This window comes from Macaca thibetana, chromosome 5 (assembly GCF_024542745.1).
Source record: "Macaca thibetana thibetana isolate TM-01 chromosome 5, ASM2454274v1, whole genome shotgun sequence".
NCBI lineage: Eukaryota > Metazoa > Chordata > Mammalia > Primates > Cercopithecidae > Macaca > Macaca thibetana.
The window spans coordinates 139,633,275-139,656,428 of NC_065582.1; the positions used below are offsets into that span (position 1 = coordinate 139,633,275).

Consider the following 23,154-nt stretch of genomic DNA (forward strand, 5'->3'; position numbering starts at 1 on the left):
AGTGTGGCAGTGAACATTGGTGTACATGTGTCTTTATAATAGAACGATTTATAAACCTTTGGTTATATACCCAATAATGGGAGTGCTGGGTCAAATGCTAGTTCTGTTTTTAGCTCTTTGAGGAATCGCAGTGCTGCTTTCCACAGTGGTTGGATTAATTTACTCTACCACCAAGAGTTGCTTGGCACAACTCCAACAATTGCTTGCTAACCTCAAAAGCATCTGTTATTTTTCAACTTTAAAAAAATAGCCATTCTGACTGGTGTGAGATGCTATCTCATTGTAGTTTTGATTTGCATTTCTCTAATGATCACAGGTATGGACCTTTCTTTCACCTGCTTCTTGGATGCATGTATGTCTTCTTTTGAAAAGTGATCATATCTTTTACCCACTTTTTAATGGGGTTGTTTTTGCTTGTACATTTGTTTAGGTTCCTTTTAGATGCTGGATATTAGACCTTTGTCAGATGCATAGTTTGCAAATATTTTCTCCTATTGTAGGTTGTCTGTTTACTTTGTTGATGATTTCTTTTGCTGGGCAGAAGCTCTTCAGTTTAATTAGATTTTACTCGTCAATTTGTGCTTTGGTTGCAATAATTTTTGGTATCTTTTTCACGAAATCTTTGCCTATTCCTATGTCAAGGATGGTATTGCCTAGGTTGTCTACCAGAGCTTTTAGAGTTTCGGGTTTTACATTTAATCTTTAATTTATCTTGAGTTGATTTTTGTATATGATACGAGGAAGGGGTCCAGCTTCAATTTTCTGCGTATAGCTAACCTGTTATTCCAGCACCATTTATTGAATAGAGGATCTTTTCCTCATTGTTTGCTTTTTTCAGGTTTGTCAAAGATCAAATGGTTGTAGGTGTACAGCCTTATTTCTGGACTGTCTATTCTGTTCTGGTACCATGCTGTTTTAATTACTGTAGCCCTGTGGTATAGGTATCGAAGTCAGGTAACATGAATATCTTCAGCGTTGTTCCTTTTGCGTAGGATTACTTTGGCTATTCAGGCCCTCTTTTGGTTCCATATAAATTTTTAAATAGTTTTTTCTAGTTCTGTGAAGAACATTGTTGGTAGTTTGATGGGAATAGCATTGACTCTGTAAATTTCTTTGGGCAGTATGGTCATTGTAATGATATGGGTTCTTCACATTCGTGAGTATGAGATGTTTTTCCATTTGTTTGTGTTCACTAATTTCTTTGAGCAGTGTTTTTATAATTCTTATTGCAGAGATCATTCAACTTCCTGGTTAGGTGTATTCCTAGGTATTTTATTTTTTTCTGTGTCAGTTCCGAATGGGATTGACTTCCTGATTTGGCTCTTGGTGAGGCTGTTGTTGATATATAAGACAATTCTTTTTCTTGCATTTTTTAAAACTATATGCTCTCTGATTCTTTTATGTGACAACATTTTATATCATTGTCTGTAGAGAGAAGAGAAAGATATTTTGACTCTTTTAAAGAAGAAAGATTGGTACTTTTTGTTAAACTGGAAAAGTTACTTCTACTTTGCTGCATGTTTATGGAAATGCCACATCTTTGACTTTATCCATGGATTCTCACTTAGATTGCTTCTTGTTCATGAATAAGCCCTGGAAAACGCCAGCATTTTGAAATTTCCTTGTATTCCTTCAATGATGCTATAACTGCCACAGCTATTGCCACAGAACTCATTCAGGCTTGAATGTATTTGTTAAACATTTATTCAGTGTTTTCTTTCTGCCATTGTGCCAGGTCTAGAGAATAAAGAAATGAAGAAGGCATTTCTGTCCTCATAGAACTCACAGGCTAGTGCAAATGTATATTTTATTACACAATGTGAACAGTTCAGCAATGAAGTATGTATAAAAGGTATAGCTTATCAGTGGAGGGAATTTCAACTGGCTGGTATAATGCAGACCACTTGTGTAAAATGCTATAAAGGAACAAATTTTTATAGCCAAGTAAATTTGAAAGACATATAATATTACATATTCCTCTCAGACATTCACAATGCACTCACCATAATTAAGGCTGTAAGAAGTCCTACACCCAAGAAACCTGTTTAATGGTTTAACTAGGCATTCCTTAACTCTGTTTGTCGATGCGTTAGTCTGTTCTCATGCTACTACGAAGAAATACCTGAGACTGGGTAATTTATAAAGGAAAGAGGTTTAATTGACTCACAGTTACTTATGGCTGGGGAGGTCTCAGGAAACTTACAATCGTGGCAGAAGTCACCTCTTCACAGGGCAGCAGGAGAGGGAAGAATGAAAGCCACGCAAAGGGGGAAGCCCCTTTTAAAACCATCAGATATTCTGAAAACTTACTATCATGAGAATAGCATGGGGGAAATCCCCCCATTATTCAGTTATCTCCCACTGGGTCCCTCCTGCGACCCGTGGGGATTATGGAAACTACAACTCAGGATGAGATTTGGGTGGGGACACAGCGAAACCATATCGGTTCATGAAAATAATTATTTCCGCAGCGACAAAAGTCAAAATAGCTAGTGGTCTGGACATAAAATGACCTATTTCACTCCTTATTTTCTGAAAAGATTGAGGCTACTTCGATTTTCTCTCTTGATAAGGAGTCATTTTTTTCTGATTATGGAAGTTTATGTAGGGATGAAGCCCAAGGTTTTGGGTGAAAGAGTCAAGTGTTAACTGCGTAAATCACCTTTTCAAGTACCCCAGGCTTTATCTTCCATATAAGCTGATGGGAAAGTCATTAAAGTAACTCATATGCAAATAATACATGTCACTACATGTTTCAGTTTCTGTATCATGGCCAAGCCAGTACACACCTCATGTAAAATGTGTCATGAATTTCATCATGGATAATAGAAGATACATGACAATGATTCAAAACACGTCTATACTGTCTACATATAATAACTCATGTGATGAGTCTGATGGACTTGCCACACTAACCTTATTAAAAACATGAATAAAGTTGAATAAACAATTAGTGTAATATTGTTTTTCTTTTCTTTTTAGTCTATACCATAATCTATAACAGTGGTACCAGTAGTGTATAGTAGTTAATATCAAAGTCAAGAAGACTCACAGGTTATTGTGGTTAGTAAGAGGGAATCCTTGACTCCTCTGGGAAAAAAGGTGATCATCTTTTCTTTGACATTGGTATGTTGATCAGTTCATTCTGTGGAACCTGTGGGTTGTACTCCAGTAGAGTCCTTAGGATGGCCTCTCCTGAAGGATGCCCAACACTGGTTAAAAGTAAATTTACCAGAATAGGGTAAAAAAGTACGGAAATAAATGACTACATAAGATATGTGTTGCACAGAGCTGGACCAAAATTAACTTATTTAGATCTGAGGCTCATTTTCTTCTTCATTGTATCAGAGTAGTGTGCCTGCAATTTAATTTTGTTTTACAATGCTCACAACCAAGCTTGACTTGCAGGATGTATTGCCCTGAAACATCTCTGGTCTCTTCTGCTTTTCCAGAATCTTCTGTTATTGCCTAGTGATGCAGGTTGAAGAGAAGGGCAAGAAGCTAGAGTGGGTGAAGGTCTAAACAAACTTACCAATAATGGGATGACACTGAATTCACTGGTCTACTACATATATTTCAAAGGGATGTGGAAACTCCATTTTTATCTAAGGTAGTGTGTTTTCACCAGGCTCTGAGATCAGAAACAAGACATGGAAACTTTAAGAAGTGTTATTCAAAGTTCATTCTCTTAGTTTTTTCAGTTGACTTTTGAGATATCATTCTCTTACTTTCCCCTCTTGCCTCTAGATCTTCTTTATTATGACCTCTAAATGTTGAAGTCCCAGTGCTCTGTCCCTGGACCCTTTCTCTTGTTTAAATACGTTCACTTCCTATATTTTTTAATTACCATCTGTATATGGAAGATTCCTCAGGTTCTATTTAAGCCTTGAATCTTTCCCTTGCACTTCAGACTCATATTCAAATGTCTACTTAAATACAATATATCCAATACAATATATAATACAATATATTAAATACAATATTTCTTGATTTTGTCTGCCAAATCTGTTTCTACCTACCATGCTGTTCTCCTTCGAGTAAACAGTAACGTCTAGTTACTTAGGTGGAAGATGTTGGGATAATACCTGTTGTCACTCTTTGGTTCACATCCCACATCAACAAAATTGTTGGTTCTACAACTTTTGAAGTTTATTCGGAGTGTAACCACTCCTCTCCGTTTCCACTATCACCACTTTCATCAAGACAGCACCATCTCTAGCCTAGACTCTTACTTTATCCTTCAACCCCTTGTATTTCGTCTTGCCTCCATTTAGTTATGTTTTACACATGACCAGAAAGATCCATTTAAAATGTAACTATGCTGTTATCCTCTGTGCAAAATTCTGTAGTGACTTATTATATTGAATAAAATTCAAAATCCTTACTATCTCCCAAAGCACTCCATTAGCTGTCCTCAAACGACTGTATCTTTCCTCATTGTTCTGCAAGCATTGTTACTCAGTACTTTAAGAACACTCCTTCAGAGTTTTTGCACTTTCTACTCCCTCTGTCCAGAATGCTCTTTATCCAGATGTTCATATGATTTGTCCTTTCACTTCTTTAATTCTCTTTTTAAGTATCAGCTTGTCAGATAAGACTTCACTGAATATCTTGGTTACAGTAACATCCTTTCTCAATTTTTCTTTATAATTTTTTGCCTACATCCTGATAAAATGTAAGATCTATGAGGGAAGAGACACTATAAATGTTTCATTTATCCTTTTGTGAATACCCAGAGTATAAAATGTTTTGGCATAGGAACTGAGTAGTCCCTCAGTAAATATTTAGGTATTGAACGAATAAAGCATCGATTGTGTTCTAGGGGCTCCATTTGCTTTACAACAATGCCTTTTCTGTCGGGGTAGGCAAAAAGAATATGGCCATAGTCAAATCTGTTACAGTTCCCAGCTAGTTGCCAGATCCTAGCTTTTAGCCACTAATCTCTACTAGAACAGAAGCCAAATCTTTGTGATTATGCAAACATAGCATGTACTAAGGAAGGCGTAGACTGACTTTTCTCCTCAAACACACTAGAGTAACATAAAACTTTAGGGCTCATTCCAGATTCTGCTCAGTGGGAGCTTAAGGCTGCTGTCTGCTTTCTTCATTATTATTAGATCCATTATTTCTGGAGCTGAGGTCAGCTGGCCACGTAGGTTAGAGGTGTCAATGCTCAGATGAGTTTCTTACCATTCAGGATGCTGGCATATATTTCTTTTTTTGGATAAGTCATTTTTTTTTTTCTCTCATAATAAAAGTAACCCAGACTAGATTCATTAGGAAACATTAGAAAAAGAAACTGTACCAAAATGCAGAAAAGTACTCAAAAATTCAACTCTTTAGAAACAACTATTATTAACATTTAGTTGAATTTCATATCAGTTTTAGAGTGTGTGTGTATGTGTGTGTATGTGTCATTGTATTGAATCAACAATATTTAGTGAGCACCTTTTTTCCTGTACTAAGTAAACTTAATTAAAAACCTGAGAGAATTTGACTTTTTGCCCTCATTACGAGCTACTCCTCAAGAGGCATTCCTTTTGTTTGAAAATTATAGACTTTGTTCTATCCACATTGCTGTTACCCATTGATTGAATGTGCACTTGTCCTCTTTTTCATACCTATCTCACCTCTCTCTGTGGCTAATGTTTGACATACAGTGCTCATGGCAGCCTTGCCTGTCTTGCTTCCCTGTTTGTCAATTATTTCTGCTTAGACAAGCCGGAGAATCATCTGAAAACAGAATTAATCAATGAAAACCTGAGTTAAAATGTGTGAGAGCATCCCTCACTTGAAGAAGAATGTAGTATTGTGGTGTTAGGCCTGGTCGACATAGAGAAGAGTTGAACGTTAAGACTACTTTGTGACAGTACCTACATCCAGGGAGTAGGTGACAGGTTTATTGTAGGACTACAGTTTGAAATCCAGGCCAGTTGTTAGAAGTCCTAGCCAGAGAAAATGTAGATAATAAGTATAATGGGAGGAGGAAATATGAGAACCATCTATAAAGGTGGTTTAACTAGTTCTATCAAATGGATTTTTCTCCTTAGATTTTATTTATTTATTTATCATTATTATTTTTAAAATTTAAATTTGTGGATACATAGTAGGTGTATATATTTATGGGGTACATGAGATGTTTTGATACAGGCATGCAATGCATAATACTCACATCATGGAAAATGGGGTATCCATCCCCTCAAGCATTTATCTTTTGTGTTACAAACAATCCAGTTACACTCTTAGTTACTTTAAAATGTACAACTAATACATAATCATTGCAGGAACACTAGAAGGCACAGATAAGTAGCTGCTCACTTAAAGATATCTGTTGGTGTGTGTTTTGTGGTGTTGGTGGTGTATAGAATGGGGGATTAGAGGAAGATACAGAATTGGGATTGTAATAATTATTATAAAAACACAGTAGGGAAGTAATATCAATACGATATAAAATGTCTAAGAAGAAACATAATCTGCCCCTGTCCAGCACCGTTATTTAACTTGCATGTATTACTTTTGTGATTATAAAGCAAATCTAGTATTTAAAATGATTAAATTCTTAAATGGGCATGAACAAGCTAGAAACAGGAAACTGGACGGGCCAAGATTTAAATATGGCTTATTTCCCATAATCATAAAGGACTAAAGTCTTGGTTGAAGGCACCGTCTATTACCTGAAGGCACCACTGTGAGATGCAAAAGGCTTTCTCTCAAAGGAGAGCACTGAGTTCTTGTGGCACCTTCAAAGGGACACTGCTTCGCTTCTCCTGTTGAGCTCCTAATGCACAGCACACACCATGTGAGTTATTGCTTATCAGTAAAGTTGTGATCAACACTGTGAAATGTTGTTTTCCAGATGTTTGAGTCCTTAAGAGTGGTGTCAGCACAGCAAGCAGGTCTTTCATTTGGGTATCTATACCGTCAGTAGGGTTTGGCAGCCTACTGGTTTTGGCTTGATTAATGGCTCCAAATAGGAGTGAACCATGTCCAGGAGATGACAACGGAATCCACGGCCAACTCCTAACCTTTTTTTCATTTTCGAGGCTGCTTGCAGGGTGCAGAGCAGAAATGAGGGAATTTGGGGAATAGTCAGGTAGTGAAGACTGCTTGCCTAGTTGGGATGCATTGCCAAATATGACTTGATTATCTTGTCTCTGTATAGGATATTTACTTTTTAAAGTAGTTTTATGTACATGATCTTAGGTGAATCCTCCGGGATCTGAGCCCTGGGTAGTAGGATGCATTCAGATGAAGGTCATGAGGTAATTTTTTCTGTTTTCTCAGGATTGTCAAACTAGCTAAGACAAAATAAAGTTCTACTTCTTAAAAGAATGTGTTTGCTTTTTTGCCCATACCCTTAAGGCTAGGATACTAGTATCTTTCATTGGAAAATGTAACATGAAAATGTATTCCTTAGAGTGCTTCTCAGAAAAGAAATGGGAAGATTAGGAAGAAGAAATGGAATTCATTCCCTCTCTTCTTTCTTTTTTTCCTTTCTTCCTATTTGATTTTTATTAACCCTTCCTTAATGTGAGGCATACATAATGATTAGAGTTCTAATACAAATTGTTTTTAAAAGGCCTTTGTATTTCATGTTGCTGAGAAGCTTCCTGTGTCGAGTTTAAAATATGTTTGTGATTTTTTTTCCACACCAATTAACAGTCTGTCCAGTAGGTGGACTCCTTCATGTACACATAAGGGTTTTCTCTTTCCTTTAATCAAGTGTTCCTTAAATCTGTGAAAAGACATTTTTGCGTGTTGAACTTTTGGTTTCACCAATTTATTATCTGAAAGGCTGAAAATAGATTCTGAGATTCTGCTTACTTCTGTTTGAAAAAAAAATTCATGTTTAGTTGCTTTCATCTTTCCCTTTGTTTTTGTTTTAGCATATATTCTGACATTTCTTTTGTTTAATCAGGGATCTTTTAAAGAAATGGGTTGCATTTCTTGGGTCAAATTTTAAGATTTGTATCAAATTCTTTTAGAACAAATTACATTTCTGAGCTTATATTCATCACAGTATACACAAAGGACTAAATTAATTATACTTGTGAGAATAGGAGTTGCTTAATGAGTATGAAAATAAGCTAGATAGAATGAATAAGTTCTTGTATTTGATAGTACAATAGGGAAATTAGAGTTAACAATAACTTATTGTATTTAAATAACTTACTGTAAGGAAAGAACTAAAAAGTTCCCCACACAAAGATCAGATGAATGTTTGAGGTGGTGGATATCTTAATTACCCTGATTTAATCATTACACATTGTATATATGTATGAAAATATTACATGTACTCAAAAGTTTATACAACTATGATATATCAATTAAAATACATTTTTATGGTCTCCATAGTTTTCTACATTTTGTTCTTGAGTGCTTTTATAAATGCATTTTATACAGAAGAATCTGGATGAGTCGTTTTTAACCTGATCCCTGTAACTTCTACCTAAAGTCAAGTGGCTTTGGCAGTTTATTTGCCTGCCTTCAAGGCCGTTGGGACAAGCGGAGATTAATATTATTAATTAGCCTTCTTTTCTTCCCAAGTCTTTACTTTTCACCCTTCTCTTTTGAAAATCTATATCATTATTGGCTTGTAGAGAGTAAAATGTCTGCATGGTGAAATTTTCAATAGTTGATTCACTACATTTATTCCAACATGAAAAATAAACTCTTGACCTGGAAACTCAATTTAGGAAAAGCCTCATTTAGGTAACCTTGTATACTGTTTCTCTGTGACTAGGCCAGCGATCACAGAATGTTGCTCAAAACTAACCTTTACTAAAAATCCGTTGCCTTCTTATATATTACAGTTTCTACATCCACTGGCAGAATTAAATGTTGAGATAACTGAAAGAATTAAATGTTTAGATAAAAAAAAAACCCACCTGTTTTCTGAATAATCAAGCCTAGTTTTGATGCTTTTAATCTAGATTTTTAAATTGTTGAAGAGAAAGGTTGTATCTTGTTCATATTTATGTCTGTCCTAGCATCTGATATCAAACATGGAGGTATAATATCCTGTTTATAATCGCTGGTCAAAAGATGTTTCTTGAATAGAATGGGGTATGTTTATTAATTTCATAAACAAAAAACAGTAAGGCACTGTGCAAATACAAATCTACAAAATCATGCAAATCATTACATATATATGTATATGCTATTTCTCCTTGAGAAGAAGAGGCACATTTCAAAATTTTTTATATTTCTATTACCTACTACACAGCTTTATACATAGCAGCATTTATTAGGTGTGTGATTATATGCATGTTTTATTTTCCCTGCTAAAAGGTAATTTTCTAATAAGTTTAATGAGTGTTAAATTCACATTTATATCCAGTAGTGCCTTATATGTTATGGTTTTCAATAAATGTTGTGGAAGGAGTGGGAAATGGCCACAAGTCAAAACAAGACTTGGATGCAATAATAATGAAAATAATATAAACACTCATATTAGTGGCAATATATCCTAAATTAGCAAATAAAGGAAAATTGTGTTTGATGTATTTTTGTCTCTGTGATTTATATGTTTTGGCATTTCCTTCTTACAATACATGTTCTCTGAAAAATTACAAACTAGTTTATAAAAAAAAGATGGGGCAGACAATTGAAAATCAGGGCATTAACAAAAATATTACAGTTCTCAATAAAAGGCTAGCATAATAATAACAAAAAGAAAGGCAAATAGATTGTTTGAAGCCAATACTCAACAAATTTATAACTTCATCACAAAATAGAGTTGAAAGTAATTTGACAGAAGGAGATGTGAAGAAGGGTTGAGGCTGCTAAGCCAAGGAGACAAGGACAAAATTCAAAAAGATTAGGAAAAACTGCTCAAAAAAACTTCCGAAACAGACTAATAAAAGGAGCCAAAGAAAATAAAAAGGGATGAATGAGCAATGTGAATATCACAGTATTCTTCCCTGGCTTGTTGGGTTCATCTGCTGGTACTTGGTAGCATAAAACATTAATGTGTTGGAGAAACAATCATGGATGAACTAATCTTGTTTCTGTGTTATACTAACAGTACTCCACTATTTACTGATGACATACGAGCTAATTTTTGTAATAAAACTCAGTGAGTAGAATATTTTCTGTTGCTTCAAAAACAGATAATACAAATTGGAACATTCTATTAATCAGAATAATTAAGGACATCATTACAGAAAAGAAACTTTTCTTAAAAAAGAAATGCAGTCTGGCCATGGTGGCTCATGCATGTAATCTCAGCACTGTGGAATGTTAAGGCAGGAAGATTGCTTGAGCCTAGGAGTTCGAGGCTGCAGGGAGCTATGATGGTGCCACTGCACTCCAGCCTGTGTGACGAAGTGAGACATTGTTTCTAAAACAAACAAACACCCCCCCCCCACACACACACACAGTTAGATATAGTTGCAAATTATGACGCTTTTATTAGATGTCTGACCTTGGGCTAATTATTGAAGTTCTTGGAGGTTTAAATTTCTCATTTCTAAAATGAGAACAGCAATACTTAGAAATAATTGAAGACAGGATATTACATAATTTATCCATTCGTTATGAAAAATGAAGATTCAAATTCAGCTCTTCTGATTTTTACTGCATAACACCGAAATTGTCATTCTGTACTTTAGGTACTTACAAAGGATTCTCCAGACTAGTAGTAACATCATGTTTCCAGGAAGATTTATAAGGAGAAAAGAAAAGATAATGTTCAAAACTTCATTTTGAAAGCAGGTTATTTAAGTTTTGAGACCTTGACAAGAATTTAAAATTAATGTTCAGGTTCTTTTTTTTTTCCCCCCCCAAAAGGTTTATTCTGATTAATAGAAGATCTCACACTGTCGCCCAGGCTGGAGTGCAGTAGCACAATCTTGGCTCACTGCAAGTGCAATCTTGGCTCACTGTAACATTGGCATCCCAGGCTCAAGCAGTCCTCCCATCTCATCCTCCCGAGTAGCTGGGACAACAGGCATGTGCCACCATGACTGGCTATTTTTTTGTATTTTTGGTAGAGATGAGGTTTTACCATGTTGCCCAGGCTGGTCTTGAACTCCTGAGCTCAGGCGATGCCCGTGCCTTGGACTCCCAAAGTGCTGAAATTACAACCTGAGTGACCATGCCCAGCCAATTAAATATTTAATACTGAGTTGATAAATAAGAATTTTTGAGAAAATACTAGTGCAAAAAAAAAAAGAAAATACAGAAGGGGAATTCTGAAAAGGCCAAATTAGTGAGGTTGTTATTTGTTTAATCTAAGCCAGATAACCATGACTTCTACCAAAATACCAAATCTACAAAGTATTTAGGTAATGAGGTAAATAAATGATTGGGATTGTCAAAGCAATTGAAGGCAAATGGTAATGTCCTTCTCGTCGTTAAACATTTCCTTCCAGAATTAAAACATTTGATCTACATATGATGCCAAAATAATTATACTCAGTATTGGTACCAGCTTTACCTATGATTCAGTCTTAGATATGAAATTGATTTTGATTATTTTCATTAAATGTTTAATGTGGAGATACTATTTCTCATTGCCTATCAATGTAAGAAAAAAATAATCTTAACATATAAAATTATAGCCTTGAAATTGTTACCTAGCTGAAGCATATTTATTAAACATGTGAGAAATTAAGTCCCTTTCCCATTGCAAAATTTATCACAAGTAATATGGAATAGTGCAGATATATAGTGATAATGGTTTGTGGCTTAAATTCACGTATGATGGACTCATTTTGTCTTACAAATCAGAAGATTCATGAAAAAATTTAATAAATATCACTGTGGGAACACACATTCTTTGTGTAATAAGAAACTTTAGAAATATGTAATTGTTAAAAAATTTGGGTCAGCCTGTAGTATGCTGTCTTCAGGAGACTCATCTCACACATAATAACACTCATGGGCTCAAAATAAAGGGATGGAGGAAAATCTACCCAACAATCAGAAAACAGAAAAAATCAGGGGTTGCAATCCTAACTTTGGACAAAGCAGATGTCAAACCAACAAAAATAAAAAAGACAAAGAAAGGCATTACATAATGGTAAAGGGTTCACTTTAACCAGAAGACCTAACTATGCTAAATATGTATGCACGCAATGCAGGAGCACCTAGATTCATAAAACAAGTTGTTAAGAGACCTACAAAGAGACATAGATTCCCACAAAATAACAGTAGAAGACTTCAGCACCCCACTGACCGTATTAGTACAGATCATCAAGGCAGAAAATTAACAAAGATATTCAGGACCTGAATTCAACATTGGACCAGATGGCTCTGATAGACCTTTACAGAACTCTACACCAAAAAACAACAGATACACATTCTTCTCATGACCAAATAGCACATACTTTATAATCGACCACATAATTGGACCTAAAACAATCCTCAACAAATGTAAAAGAACCAAAACCACACCAGACACACTCTCAGATCACAGTACAATAAAAACAGAAATTAAGACTATGAAAATCTCTCAAAACCATGCAGTTACATGGAAATTAAAACAACATGCTCCTGTATGACTTTTGGGTAAATAATGAAATTAAGGCAGAAATCAAGAAAGATACAACATGCTAGAATCTCTGGGACACCGAAGTCAGTGTTAAGAGGGAAATTCATAGCACTACAGGCCCACATAAAAAAGTTAGAAAGACCTCATATTAACAGTATAACATCACAACTGAAAGAATTAGAGAAGCAAGAAAAAAAAACCTCAAAGCTAGCAGAAGACAAATGTGAAAGGAAAATATCTTGAGCCCGCAAAATCACTAAGGAAAACTCAAGCTGGAAGCTGCTTAGTGCAAAGCTGCCTCCCATTATATTCTTCTTCTTCTTATTATTATTATTTGAGATGGATCCTATCGCCCAGGCTGGAGTGCAGTGGTGCGATTTTTAGCCTCCCTAGTAGCTGGGATTACAGGTGCACACCACCACGCCTGGCTAATTTTGGTATTTTTTTTAGTAGAGATGGGGTATCACCATGTTGGCCAAACTGGTGGTCTCAAACTCCTGACCTCAGGTGATCCTCCCACCTTGGCTTCCCAAAGTGTTGGGATTACAGAGTAAGCCGCCATGCTCAGCTGCCTCCCATTCTATTCAAAGTCACCCCTCTGCTCACTGAGATAGGTGCATATCTGATTTGCATCCTTTGGAAAGACTAATCAGAAATTCAAAAGGATGCAACCATTTATGTATCACCTATTTGTGACCTGGAAGCTCCCTCCCTGCTTTGAATCTTCATGCCTTTACTTCCAGTTGCCCCACCTTTCCAGACTGAAGCAGTGTATTTCTTACATGTATTGATTGATGTCTCATGTCTCCCTAAAATGTGTAAAACCAAGTTGTGCCCTGACCACCTTGGGCACATGTCGTCAGGTCTTCCTGAGGCTATGTCATGGGTGCATCCTCAACCCTGGCAAAATAAACTTGCTAAATTAACTGAGACCTGTCTCAAATTCCCTGGGTTCACACAAGAAATAACAAAAATTAGAGCTGAATTGAAGGAAATTGAAACATGAAAAAACCATTCAAAAGATCAATGAATCCAGGAGTTTCTTTTTTTTTAAAGGAATAAAATAGATTAGCTAGACTAATGAAGAAGAAAAGAGAGAAGGTCCGAATAAACACAATTAGAAATGATGAAGATAATGTCACCACTGACCCCACTGAAATAAAAATAGCCATTAGAAACTACTACAAACACCTTATGTACGCAAACTAGAAAACCTAGACGATAAATTCTTGGACACATGCACCCTCCCAAGACTGAGCCAGGAATAAATTACTTTCCTGAATAGACCAATAATGAACTCTGAAATTGAGAGCCTACCCAGCAAAAAAAAAAAAAAAAAAAAAAAAAAAAAAGCAAAAAGCCCAGGACCTGATAGATTCACAGCTGAATTCTACCAGATGTATCATAGAAAGAAGAGTTGGTACCATTCTTACAAAAACTATTCCAAAAAACTGAGAAGGACGGACTCTTCCTCGACTTTCTATGAGGTCAGCATCATCTTGGTATCAAAACCTGGCGGAGACACAACAAATAAGGGAAACTTCAGACCAGTATTTTTTATGAATGTCGAGGCAAAAATCCTCAACAAAATACTTGCAAACCGAATCCAGCAGCACATCAAAAAGTTAAGCCACCATAGTGAAGGAACGTACCTCAAAATAGCAAGAACCATCTACGACAAACCCACAGCCAACATTATACTGAATGGGCAAAGTTGGAAGCATTCCCATGAAAACTGACACAAGGCAAGGATGCCCTCTCTCACCACTTCTGTTAAACATAGTTTTGGAAGTGCTAGCTTGAGCAGTCAGGCAAAAGAAAGAATATACTCATGTAAACAATTATGTCTCTCTATAGAGAAAAAACCGTGAGTTCTCATTAATATAGAGAACACCAGTCCAAAACCACAGCATTTATTTTGTGTTAATTAGTGGCACTTTTTGGGTACACCAAAGAGTTGTCATTACAAGGATCCTGAAGGGTTGGAATGACACTCCTTCAAATCAACTATGAAAACTAAATATGTCTCAATATCTTTTTTTTTTTTTTTTTGAGGTCTTCGTTTCCTTTGATAAATCCATCAAGGATTCATCAAAGCAGTACAATAAATTTATTGAAGCGGTACAATAAAATAAAAACTTGCAATTATAAAACGGATAAATATTATGCAACATACTCTAATGGATCATCATTTAGAAAAGATCAAGGAGAGGTCTAGGTGGCTCCAGCCTATAATCTCAGCATTTTAGGAGGATGAGGTGGGAGGAACACTTGAGGCCAGCAGTTCAAGACCAGCCTGGGTAACATGGTGAGACCCCATCCCTATGAAAAACTTTAAAAAAATCAGCAGGGCAGCGAGCCGTGATCATGCTGCTGCACTCCAACCTGAGTAACAGTGTGAGACCCTGTCTCAAAAAAAAAAAAAAAAAAAAATAGACACAGTGGTACATGGCTGTAAGTAGGACTTACTGGTTAGTCTTTGGAAGGCTAGAGGCTACTTGGAAGGCTGAGATAGGAGATCACTTGAGCCCATGAGTTCAAAGTCAAGGCTTCAGTGAGTTATGCACTTCAGTGAGCCACTGCACTTCAGCCTGGGCAAAAGAGTACGACCCTGTCTCAAAAAACAAACAAAAAAAAATCAAGAAAAGAAGAAAAAATCATGGCCTTAGTTCATTATGTCCAGATATACTAAATATATGTGCACATCAATGATAAGTTGGGAGTCAATCAGAAAAGTGACAAGTGACCTATGTGTTGTTTACCTACAATCATCTTTAGGCATGAACTGGTTTAGTAATACAACCTTGAGTCTTAGCTGAGCACATGTCTGATTGGCTAAGACTGTATGTCCTTGCCGTTTTTGTTAGGCGTGTCCGTGTGGTTAAGTTCTGGCCAATGAAATGTAAGTAGAACTAGTGATGTAGGAAACCTGTCCTCAGAGGGAAGGGGTATATTTTACTTGACCTGCTTCCCAGATTTCTGGAATATGGATTTGATAAGGAAAGCTAGATGAATCATAGTTGCCCATGAGGTAGAAACCAAATATTGAGGAAGACAGAGCATTAAGATAGTAGGAAACTGAGTGGTTCCTGACACTTTACAACCAACATATTTTCCCTGGACTCTCTATGTTAAGATTGTGATGTGAGAAAGAAATATGTTTCTGTCTTGGCACTAAGTTTTTGGGTCTTTAAAAAATGTTATTGTATGTATTTAAGATCTAAAATGTAATGTGTGTGTGCGTGTGTGTGTGTGTGGGGGGGGGTAGTGCTAATTTATGTGTATGTAGTAAAATGATTACTGCAGTCATGTAAATTATCCTGTCCATCACCTTTTTTGTGTGTGTGGTAAGAGCACCTAAATCTACTCTTTTAGCAAATTTTTAGTATACATTACAATATTATGAAGTATAGTCATTATGCTATACATTAGATCTGTAGACTTAGTCATCCTATATAACTGAAAGTTCATACCCTTTGACCTTTTTCTCCCCTTTTCCTTCCCTCCTCACTCCTGGTAACCACTGTTCTACTGTTTCTGTGACTTGGATTTTTTTTTTAAAAAAACTTCCACATATAAGTGAAATCACACAGTCGTTCTGTGTCTGGCTTATTTTACATAGCATGATGTCCTCCAGGAACATTCATGTCATAGAAAATGGCAGTTATTACCTCCTTTTTTTTAAGGGTGAGCAGTATTCGTGTGTGTGTGTGTGTGTGTGTGTTTGTGTGTGCATTACAATTTTTTTATTCATTCATCCATTGGTGGACATGTAAGTTGTTTCCGTATCTTGGCTATTGTGAACTGCTGCAATGAACATGAGAGTACAGATGTCTCTGTAAGGTGCTAACTTCATTTCCTTTAGGTATAGACCCAGCAGAGAGATTGCAGGGTTATGTGGTTGTTATGGTTTTAGATTTTTAGGAACCTTCAAACAGTTTTCTGTAATGTCTGTACCAATTTACATTCCTACAAACAGTGTACCAGGGTTCCCTTTTCTCCATATCCTTGCTCATATTTATTATTTTTTGACATTTGGTATTTGATATACCTATTCTAACAAGTATGGGGTGGTATATCGTAGTGGTTTTGATTTGTATTTCCTTGATTATTATTGATGTTGATGCTTTTCATATACCTATTGGCCTTTTTGTGTCTTCTTTGGAAAAATGTCTATTCATGTTCTTTGCCCATTTTAAAATTGGGTTTCTTTGTTAGTAGAGCAGCTTAATTCCTAATATACATTTAATAACTATACTAGGATCTATATCTATGTAAAGACAACTAGATGTGTGTAGAAAAGTTTACGGTCACAATGTCCTCCTACACCAAAAAAGAAAAGATTAACCAGCAGTGGAAGACAAATATGTTAGACATTTTAAGGAGAGTGAAAGATGTTTTATCCAGGGACATGTCATAGTAAATAAGAAAGCATCGGTTTTGGACGCAGATGTCCTTGAATTTGGCTATGAAACCTCAGCTCAGTCACATAACAAGCTAGCACTATGTTTCGTCATGTGTAATATGTTAATACTTACTCTATATACTCATCTCCCACCTCTTGTCCTCTACTTAACCACTCCGTGATACACCAAGTTCAGTATAACGTGCACTTTAATTCATTTCTATTTTGTGTTTAGGAATTTTAGATCATTTTGCCATCTGTCATACTAGAACTGGAACCGGGTTTTGAGAGTTGTTCAGTTCTTATTGCTAATGGTTTTAGTTCAAAAATTTAACATTGTAAACTCAAAGTGATAATATGATTTCTTTCCAGACTCATCACAGATTTGTTTATGTAAAGATTGGTAAATTTTTAGATATAAAAATAGCTGTTGTCAGAAAAATATCAAGTTGCTTTAGCCTTTAACAAAACTCATACTTGACAAAGTTTCACAAAGATTTGTAATGTAATGACAAAGGAGAATATTGACATTTGGACTTATCTTTTAATTCTCTCATCTTAACACAGCTAAGATTTCTCCTTTTTTTCTATTCTTGTTTTAGAAAATGAAAAACTTTCTTAAGACAACAGGACAGGCTGGGCATGGTGGCTCATGCCTGTAATCCCAGCACTTTGGGAGGCCGAGGTGGGCGGATCATGAGGTCAGGAGATCGAGACCATCATGGCTAACACGGTGAAACCCCGTCTCTACTAAAAAAATACAAAAAATTAGCCGGGCGTGGTGGTGGGGTGCTTGTAGTCCCAGCTACATGGGAATGGCGTGATCCCAGAAGGCGGAGCTTGCAGTGAGCGGAGATGTGTCACTGCACTCCAACCTGGGAGACAAAGTGAGAATCTGTCTCAAAAAAAAAAAAAAAAGACAATAGGACAGACACCTGTGTTTGAAACTGAAAATCTGAGGATCGCCTTCCATTTCTAAAGAGATACAATGAAATATTATTTAAATATCATCATCCGGTATATTTAACCTGCAGTTTTATTTATAAAAATGTTATCTCTTAACTTTTTCAGAGCACATGGATTTGCTCCATTCATGTCTCTTAGACAGTCATTAATCTATCCCTGGTAATTTTACAGTTAGTACAGCTGTATTTTAAAAACCTTTTATTCTTTTTAAAGCATATCATATTGAGTTTACTTTGCATCCATAAGATGTAGTGTATTTCCAGCACTGAAAAAGCTCTGTGGTTAATATGAAAAAAATTGCATAATGAATATTCATTTCTTCAATTGTTTTATAATCTATTTGGACTAACAGTAGTTCCATAGGAGAAACAATGCAGAGCAGCATATAAACTTCACTGAATTACGTAGTCACTAGTCACAATAATTCAGTGAGGTGTAGTGTAAATTCAGAGAAAAGTAAGACCAGTGGGCTGTAGTAGTTGAAATTTTAATAGAATTTATAACACTTCAGTTGGCTCTGGAAGACAGGTAGAATGTGGACAGCTGAAGAGATGGAAAAAGTAGAAGAGAACATTAGGAAAGTCACTGCGCAGAGTGACATGGGCTACGGGGGATGAAAAGGAATGTATTCTGATGGAAGCAGAACTTACTTGGGAAGTCATAGGACGTTAGATTGATAACTAAAATGGGATGCTGTTTCTCAAGCCTTGGAAACCTGTCAGTGTAAGGAGAATGGGCTTTTTCCCATAATCACTAGAACCACAGTATGAATTTGCACAAGATTGTGACATGATGAAAGTGGTATTTTAGGAAATTTAATCTAGAGGATGTTTATAGTGTGCATTGAAGGTGGCAAAAACTGTCATTTAGGCAGTAAAAATGAGCTGAAATTGTTCAGAATTGAACTATGATATTAAGGATTGAAAAGATGGAACAATTTTGAACGCTTTTCAAGGACAACTGAGAATACAGTATGAAGAAAAAAAGCAAAGGGTTAAAACTGGCTCCAGAAGCTATTGGGCAAAATTAGTGGGCAATGCTTTTTCGATTTGAAAGAAACTTGTTAAAATCCAATGTTTTACCTGCCATTGAGTTTAAAATGCCTTTAATTTCCTTGTTTAGTAATTATTGTTCCATAACATTTCCAAAAAGTCTACAAAATTCCTATTAAAAAAGCAAAACAGAAAAATTACAAAGAACTGGTAATGAATGGTTAGAAACACATACTTGTGCAGAAAGTATCTTTATGTGTAGGGTAACAGTTACCAGTAGGGAGATATTTGTTCTAGATAAGTTATGCAGCCTTAATACCCAGCCATAGTCCTGGAAACAAAGGGGGAGGTACGAAGTATTTTTAATAAGCAGTACTAGGTGGCAGGAATGAGCCTGTAATTTTCAGAGAATTACCTCAGAGACCAGCCTAGTAACAGCAGACATCTCAGGTAGAAAGCGGATTGGTTAAATAGAATTATGACTATAAGTCTGCATACAAACAAAAACAACAAAAGAGAAACAGTAAGGGTAGATTTGCATGTGTCAGTCTTACAAAAATATCAGTGTTGAGAAAAATTTCCAGCAAACGTCTACCAAGTTTTCAGGAATTTGCCTAAATATACTTTTTTTTCCCCTGACATTTTTAAAGTATTTTATCTAGTCTACATAAATAAATATTGTGTGCTTTCAAAATTCATCAGGGACTATATAAATCCTATGTATCAAAACATAAACTTGATTTCGAAATATGATTAATGTAGCTGAGAATATACTCTGCTCTTGGAACAACAACAAAAAAAAACCACACAAGAGAATTGATATGATGGTCCATATGTTCTTTGGTAGTTACAGAAATGGAATAGAAAATGAAGATCAGATAAGTTTCAGCTTGTTGTTTGTTTTTTGTTTTGCACATTAGATGTAGCAATTGAAAAATCATATTCCCAGTGAAGAATTCAGAGGTGAAATTCTATTCACCACTTCATTCCTTTGGGAACCTCTTGTGTCTTCACTGCAACTAAAAACACTTCAGCTTTGCCTGAAGCATATTTTGTGGTTCTTAAAAATAACATGAATTTAAGCAAATTCTGAATTTTTTCTTCTTCCCAACTATGTTGCTCATACTTAAATAAAACATACATCTTGGATTTTGGTCTTATGTTTTAAATTATGCATGTATTTTGGTCTTCAAGGAAATCTGAGCTGAATATCCATGCTTTCTTTTTTTAAAAAAAAAGACAACAACAAAATGTATGGATAAGCCAAGTTCCCAAACTAATCAAGACACAAAGAGAATTATAATCTGCAAGCCAGTATATTTTTCTGCATAGGGTCCATGATCTTTTAATCCCACTTACCCATTGGACATCAATTTCAGTCTCCTGATAATTTAACCGGTAGAATGGCATTGTGGCTTAAATAACAAAGAAAATAATACTTCTACTAAAAAAATAATAATAGCAAAATTTATTAAGCACCTACTATATTCTAGGTTATTTATATATTAATTAAATTAATGCATCCAACAGACAAATGAAAAAATGCTCATTATCACTGGTCATTAGAGAAATGCAAATCAAAACTACAATGAGATACCATCTCACGCCAGTGAGAATGGTGATCATTAAAAAGTCAGGAAACAACAGATGCTGAGAGGATGTGGAGAAATACCTTTTACACTGTTGGTGGGAGTGTAAATTAGTTCAACCATTGTGGAAGACAGTGCGGTGATTCCTCAAGGACCTAGAACTAGAAATACCATTTGAGTCAGCAATCCCATTACTGGGTGTCTATACAAAGGATTGTAAATCATTCTACTATAAAGACACTTGCATACATATGTTTATTGGGGCACTATTCACAACAGCAAAGACTTGGAACTAACCCAAATGTCCATCAATGACAGACTGGATAAAGAAAATGTGGCACATATACACCATGGAATACTATGTAGTCATAGAAAAGGATGAGTTCCTGTCCTTTGCAGGGACATGGATGAAGCTGGAAACCATCATTCTCAGGAAACTATCACAAGAACAGAAAACCAAACACCGCATGTTCTCACTCATAAGTGGGAGTTGAACAATGAGAACACATGGACACAGGGAGGAAACATCACACACCGGGGCCTGTCAGGGGTGGGAAACTAGGGGAGGGATAGCATAAGGAGAAATACCTAATGTAGGTGACAGGTTGATGAGTGCAGCTAACCACCATGGCACGTGTGTGCTATGTAACAAAACTGCACGTTCTGCACATGTACCCCAGAACTTAAAATATAATAAAAAAAATTAACACCAAAACCCTATGAAGACATTAGCATAATTATCCCCATTTTATGGATGAGGGAAGTTAGGAACAAAACGAATCAGTAATTTGTCCAAGTCACACACCTAGGAAGGGGCAAAGACATGAACTCAGATTCTGACATTCTGACCTCTGAGATCATTTCTTTAATACTATGCAATAGAACTGCTCTATTGACATAATTTGTGAGGAACTGCCTTCCTAAGATAGAATTAAGGAGCAACGATGATGCAGGACAGGCCAGCCCCCAAACTGTCATTTATCTTGGGAGAGTTCTTGGCTTTGCTTGGGAAAGAATTCAAGAGCCAGCAGTATTTATTTATTTATTTATTTATCTACCTATTTATTTATTAATTTATTATTTTGCTTTTATTTTAGGTTCGGGGCACATGTGAAGGTTTATTACATAGGTAAACACGTGTAATGGTTTTTTTGTACAGATTACTTCATCACCCAGGAATTAAGCCTAGCATTCAATAGCTACATTTTCTGCTCCTCTTCCTCCTCTCACCCTCCACCGTCAAGTAGGCACCAGTGTCTGTTGTTTCCTTCAGTGTATTCATAAATTATTATTATTTAGATCCAACTTATAAGTGAGAACATGTAGTATTTGGTTTTCTGTTCCTGCATTAATTTTATGATCACCTCCAGCTCCAGTTTTGTTCCACAAAAGACATGATCTCATTAATTTTTATGGCTGCATAGTATTCCATGGCATATATATACCACAGTTTCTTTATTTAGCCTGACATTAATGGCCATTTAGATTGATTCCATGTCCTTGCTATTGTGAATAGTGCTGTAATAAACATTCATATGAATGTGTCTTTATGGTAGAATGATTTATAGTCCTCTAGGTATATACCCAAAATGGGATTGCTGGATCGAATGGTAGTTCTTCTTTTAGCTCTCTGATGAATCACCATACTGCTTTCTACAACAGTTGGACTAATTTATACTCCCACCAACAGTGTATAAGTGTTCCCTTTTCTCCTCAACTTTGCCAGTATCTGATATTTTTTTTAATAGCCATTTTGACTGGTGGAAGGTGGTATCTCATTGTTTTTGATTGACATTTTTCTAATGATAAGTTACATGGAGCTTTTTTTCATATGGTTCTTGGCCACATGTATGTCTTCTTTTAAAAAGTGTCTGTTCATGTTTTTTGCCCACTTTTTAATGGGTTTTATTTTGCTTGTAAATATGTTCAAGCTCCTTATGGATATGGTGGATATTAGACCTTTGTCAGATGCATAGTTTGCAAATATTTTCTCTCATTTTGTAGGTTTACTCTGTTGATAGTTTGTTTTGCTGTGCAGATGATTTTAAGTTTAATTAGATTCCACTTATGAATTTTTGCTTTTGTTGCAATAGCTTTTGGTATCTTCGTAATGAAATCATTGCAAGTTCCTATGTCCAGGATGATATTGCCTAGGTTATCTTCCAAGGTTTTTACAGTTTTGGGTTTTATATTTAAGTGTTTAATCCATCTTGAGTTGATTTTTTATATGGTGTGAGAAAGGGGGGCAGCTTCAGTCTTCTGCAGATGGCTAGCCAGTTACCCCAGCACCATTTATTAAACAGAGAGCATTTCCCTGTTGCTTATTTTTGTCAGGTTTGTCAAAGATCATATGGTTGTTGGTGCACAACCTTATATCTGGGCTCTTTATTCTTTTCCATTGGTCTATGTGCCTGTTTTTGTACCATTACCATGCTTTTTTGGTTACTGTAGCCTTGTAATATAGTTGGAAGTCTAGTAACATAATGCTTCCAGCTTTGTTCTATTTGCTTAGGATTGCCTTGACTCTTTAGGCTCTTTTTTTGGTTCCATAGGAATTTTAAAATAGTTTATTTTTTCTAGTTCTGTGAAGAAAGTAACTGATAGTTTGATAGGAATAGCATTAAATCAGTAAATTGCTTTGGGCAGTATGGTCATTTTAATGATATGATTCTTCCTCTCCATGAGCATAGAATTTTTTTGGTTTGT

At 35.8% G+C, this 23,154-nt stretch overlaps 1 protein-coding gene across 8 annotated transcripts in view; it reads left to right on the forward strand.

Annotated features, from left to right (window-relative positions):
* Positions 1-23,154, forward strand: part of LOC126955253 (cytochrome c oxidase subunit 7B2, mitochondrial) — a 184,356-nt gene that overhangs the window by 13,513 nt on the left and 147,689 nt on the right. The window contains exon 2 of one of the 8 annotated variants that reach the window (XM_050791633.1): positions 17,504-17,602. The exons of 6 other annotated variants lie outside the window; for them this stretch is intronic. The gene's annotated coding sequence lies outside the window, so the exon portion shown is untranslated. One more of the 8 variants, XM_050791635.1, reaches the window with a different exon arrangement.